The 5,515-nt window shown below is 36.2% G+C and overlaps 1 pseudogene; it reads right to left on the bottom strand.

The window, feature by feature from the left end:
• Window positions 1-223: 223 nt before the first annotated feature.
• LOC139083139 (small nucleolar RNA U3) lies at window positions 224-332 on the bottom strand (annotated as a pseudogene).
• Between the last annotated feature and the right edge of the window lie 5,183 nt (window positions 333-5,515).

Here is a 5,515-nt window from a genome sequence, read left to right as displayed (position 1 = left end):
ATTTTAGAGCAAATGAAGTGAAACAATTGGCCCATGCCCATTCATGTTTCCTACCATATACCCCATTCCCTGCCCAATAGAATGGTGGAATGGCTAGTGGCCTCAAAGAGTGGTGAAATGGGCTTCTGAAACCTCAGTTAGAACACCTTGCAAGTATCTCAGGTATACCCTATAGGCAGAAGTTTATTTGTGAGTCATTTACGACAATAAGTGCTTCTATTTCTCCCCTGGCTAGAATTTATGGGTCCAGGATTCAAGGAATAGAATCTCTTCATGTTCAGAGAAACATCTCTAGTAACAACTATAGAAATGATCCCTGAAAGTGTAGTCTTCAGGAGTCATTTCTCTTGTTGTTAAACCTAGTGAAATACAATTTTGGTCTCTGATGGTTTAGAGGTCTTACTTCCCTAAGAAGAAATGTTCTCATTAGGGACACACAGGGACAGTGCCAAGGGGAAGCTGGACACTGTATTTCTCAGAATCCCTTTTCCTTAATGTTAAAGTTTGCCAATGAAAGGAAATTGCTTGAGATTCTGAAGGCAGGAAGGAATAGAATCCATGATTCTATGGAAGTGTTTGTACCCAAATAACAATATTTATTCATTACGAGTTCTTAAATTCCTCAGTTTACTAATTTTTGCTGAATTTCAATATTCAATATACTGTGACTTTTTATTTGACCACATTCTGACATTTCACCTTTTTAAACAGTTTGTTCATTTGTTTCACTGAATGATTATAATTAAAAATTATGAGACCCACACAGTAGCATTCTAGTTTCTTATTTCCAACTACTTTATTGGCTATTTCTTCAAAAAGAAATATGATCAATACCTAAAGTAGTATGTCAAAATCTAAAATTATCATCTTTCATTGAAAACCACCCATTTTCTATGTCTTCGGTAGCATCCGTAGTTTATTAAAATCTAAAATATCATAAGAGGCCCAGTTCAAATCCTATCTCTTCCACGAAAACTTTCCCCACCATGGTTTTGCTCTTCATCTACGATATGCCAGCATGCAGCCTGCATTATCCAATACAGTGTTTACATTTTCTCGTCAAACATCAGGAGTATAGACCGCACTATTGAGAGGCTAGCATCAATTGTTGCCTGTGAGACTTGATAGAGAGAAATTGGGGTCCAACATATCCCTTTGAGAACTTCTTATAAGCCGTTCTATTTTCCCCACTGATAAATTTATGAAAAAAAGCAACAAAGATTGACTAGCAGGAAAATGGTTCCTAGGTAGACCCTCTATTTGGCTATCTTCTTTGGAAAGATTGAGCAACAAGTGAGTGACTCAGGATCAGGAAAGTCCTGGTACAGCAAACAAACTTGCTTCCTTAATACAGGATGTTGAGAGAGAGAGAGTCCTGGCACTATTTTGTCTGCTTTCCATTCTGCTGGACTCTGAGGCATCTGAGTGAATCAGGGAGGGATATTCTCTACATTAGAAGGCATATGCAAAATATTCACTGGAGACCAGAGGATGCTCCTGCTGTGCGGCATCTGGAGCCCTACCTCAGGCACTGGCAACAACTGCAGAGACAGCGAATCGAGCTTACAGAGTGAAGTAAAAGACCCCTGACATTGCCTGTTTCTTGTTTTTTTTTTTTTGCTTCAGGCTCATCATTAACATTTACCTATTTCTAAGTCGTGATGATTGAAAGATTTATCTGAAGGATTCCAACATTGCTTTTTAGTCTTTGTGGAGGTAGAAATCTAAGAAGAATTTTGGTTAAACCAGTCCATCCTTGAGGAGTGATATTCATTTCCATTTATTCCTAATATTTGATTTTCAAAATGAGATAAAGTTTATCCCAGAAGCAACCAGAGAGCAATGAAAGAAAAAGCAGGCCGTGGTTAGCAAAGAACACTTAAGGAGAGTTTGGCCAATTCTTGTTTTCTGGTTTTAGCAACACACATTTGCTCATTTCTTCAAACACTTTTCAGTCCTAGCAGTAAGTTTTAGCCTGTAGATCGCATAGCAACCAAAATTACTGTCATGGTTACCAAATATCGCTGAGAATAAAAGTCTTGTTTTGATTAATAATGGAGCTCAAAGTACCCCAAATAACAGACTTGTGACGAGGGTTGACTTGAAAGGAAGGAGATACCCAGCCCCCATCCCAACTTGCTTCTGTCATAAAATTTCCACTTCCTGTGGGATAACCTTTCATTTTTGTGATAGAACAAATAAAGAGAATTCTATGACAAAAGGCCAGAACCAACCAGAGTGCCTCTGGGAAAGAGGGTTTGGGTCAAGTTTTGAAAAGGAAAAATAAAATAAACCAACAGCTAGTTGTAAAAGGTACATTAGATTTTGTTGCAAGTTTCAGCTCTAACGCCCAGAAGACCACACTGAAAGTCATAATTTCATAAAATTCACTTTTTAAAATATGACCAAATCAGGAATAAATGTAAACCAGCACTAACTAGAGTTATGCCACCATTTATTCCAAGTAGGACTAGATGTGCATGATTAATTAGCCAACAACTATTTACATTTTAATAGTTGCAAATACTACACTAGGTGTAAAAGGTAAAAACCTTGCCTTGGAATGTTATGGAATCTAATTAGGGTCTACAACTTTGAGATTTAAATCAAAGTCTTAGAAATGGCTATAATAAAATTTAACGTTTGTTTTTTACAGTACATAGTTTTTGTTTTCTCTTGTTTTTTCCCCTTCTTTTTTTCTTCCTTCTCTCCTTTCTCCCCTCAGTTTCTCATTCATTTATTGCTTCCTCTTTCCTCTTCTTTTTTAACCTCTGGTAGCTCATAGTGTGTCTTGCACCCGCTCTCTCCTTTTTGACATTGCGTTGGTTTAGACATGCTCAAATCAATCAACTTTCTAGGCTCAAAAAGATTCATTGGGTTGAAACAAGATCATATGACAGGTGGATGGATAAAAACAGAGAAGTGTGAAAACAGAAATGTGAAAGGCTGAGAGGCAGTTTAAAATGTATCCATATGATTACTTTACACGGGTGTGTAGTAACCTGGTGTCCCACGTGTTTAAATCAGATACATTGAAAATAGCTGCCTTAACGTTGGCTCCCATGTTATTAACTAGACCAACAGCAAAAGATTTTAAAGATAGCTCTGTTTAAAGATCACAGAATTAGAAACCAGCTTCTATAATTCACAGAGTTCTTTATATCTAGCATCCATTCTTATCTAAATCACTTCTTAACCTAAATCACAGGCATTCATTAAATCCTTAAATCCATTCAATTTGTCCTCTAGCTTTAAATTACTCTTCCCATTTTTCTCCAAATCCTCGCATCCTATTGGTAATTTATCTTAAATATATATTTAGGTAGTTCCTTCCTGTCCCTTCTCATGCCTTTTCATCCTCTCTGTGAAGTACTCAGTGTGTTCATTGTTCAACCTGGAAATTCCATTCTTACTCTTTCGCAGGCACTTGTTCTCCATGGCTTTGTTTAAAGCCAAAGGTTTCCAGGCCTCTAACAAGTTTGCAACGTAAAGTTTTTAACAATGTATAATAATTGAACCTCTTGGAGTTGGAGCAAGATAAAGAACTGATTTAACACAGTGGGATCTAGAACATAGGCAAGAAGGAAGATCAGGGTGTATTAATAAAGTATTGTCAAGTTATTCTTTTAAAAGATATAATTTCCTATACAAGAATATTTTCATGGTGTTGCTTACAATTCATAAAATGAGAACAACATTGAAGTACCTTGCTTCTTTTTCTAATACCCTGTCCTATCACATTTCCTATTAATCTAGTAAAAAAGTCTTAGAGTATCTCTTTATCCGACATTGCATGGTAATAGTCAAATTACCAGACAGTGGGCAATCACTGTGACATTAGGTGCATAGATATTTATAATTGTTTATCTTCCTGGTGAATTGACCCTTTTCCCATTTAGTATTGAACTAAAAATAATAAAATACTTAAGGATAAACTTTGCTAAGCAGGCAAAACACTTTTACACTGAAAAGTACAAAAGATTGATGAAAGAAATTAAAGAAGAGACAAACAAATGGAATGGCAGCCTGTCTTTATCTATTGGAAGAGTTGATATTGTTAAAATGACCAGACTACTCAAATCAATCTGCAAATTCAGTGCAAATCTATCAAAATTCTAATGGCATTTTTATAGAAATAGAAAAAACAATTGATGTGGGACCACCACAAAAGACCACAGACAGCCAAAACAATCTTGAGAAAGAAGAACAAAGCTAGAAGCATCACACTTCCTGACTTAAAAATATATTGCAAAACTATAGTAATTAAAACAGTATGGCACTGGCGTAAAAATGGACATAGAGACCGATGAAATAGTATAGAGAAGCTAGAAATAAATACACACATATATGGTCAATTGATCTTTGAGAAAGGTGCCAGAGATCCTTGAGAGGGAAAGAATAGTCTCTTCAACAGATGGTATTGGGAAAACTGAATATCCCTATGCAAAATAAGGAAATTGGACCCTTGCCTTACACTATACACAAAAATCAAATCAAAATGGATTAAAGACTTCAATGTAAGACAGAAATTGTAGCACTCGTAGGAGAAAACATAAGGAAAAATCTTCATGACATAGGTCTTGGTAGTGATTTCATGGGTATGACACCAAAAGCGTAGGCAACAAAAGCAAAGTTAGGCAAGAGGGATGACATCAAACTACAAAGCTTCTGTATAGGAAGGGAAACAATCAATAGAGTGAAATGGAAACCTTAAGGAATAGGAGGAAATATTTGCATACCGTATATCTGTTATGATGTTAATTTCCAAAATATATAAGAAATTCCTACAACTCAATAGCAAAAAGACCTAACAACCTAATTAAAAAATGGGCTAAAGGCATGAACAGCCATTTCTCCAAAGAAGACACACAAATGGCCACCAAGTGTATGAAAAGACTTTCAAGGCCACTAATCATTAGGGAAATGCAAATCAAAACCAGGATGAGATACCACCTCATACCTCTCAGGATGGCTGTTCTCAAAAATCAAAAGACAACAAGTTTGGAGAGAATGAGGAGAAACTGAAATCCTTGTACAGTGCTGGTGGGACTGCAAAATGGTGTAGCTGCTGTGGAAAACAGTGTGGAGGTTCCTCAAAAAATTAAAAATAAGACTACCATATGATCCATGAATCACACTTTTGGGTATTTACCCAAAAGAATTGAAATCAGGATTTTGAAGAGATGTTAGCATTCCCATGTTCATTGTAGCACTATTCACAATAACCAAGACGTGGAAGCAACCTAAATGTCGACTGAGTGATGCATGGAGAAAGAAAATGCTATATATACACAATGGAACGTTATTCAGCTTAAAAAAATCTGTAAGATGTGACAATATGGATGAAGCTGGAGGACATTATGTTAAGTGAAATAATCCAGTCACAAAAGGATAAATCCTGCATGATTTCACTTATATGAGGTATCTAAAATAGTTAAATTCAGAGAAGCTAAGATTGCAATGGTAGTTTGCAGGGACTGGAGGGCGGAGGAAATGGGGAGTTGCAAATCAATGT

Source organism: Equus przewalskii, chromosome 4 (assembly GCF_037783145.1).
Source record: "Equus przewalskii isolate Varuska chromosome 4, EquPr2, whole genome shotgun sequence".
In the NCBI taxonomy this organism is placed as follows: domain Eukaryota; kingdom Metazoa; phylum Chordata; class Mammalia; order Perissodactyla; family Equidae; genus Equus; species Equus przewalskii.
This window is presented reverse-complemented; position numbering and strand designations above follow the sequence as displayed.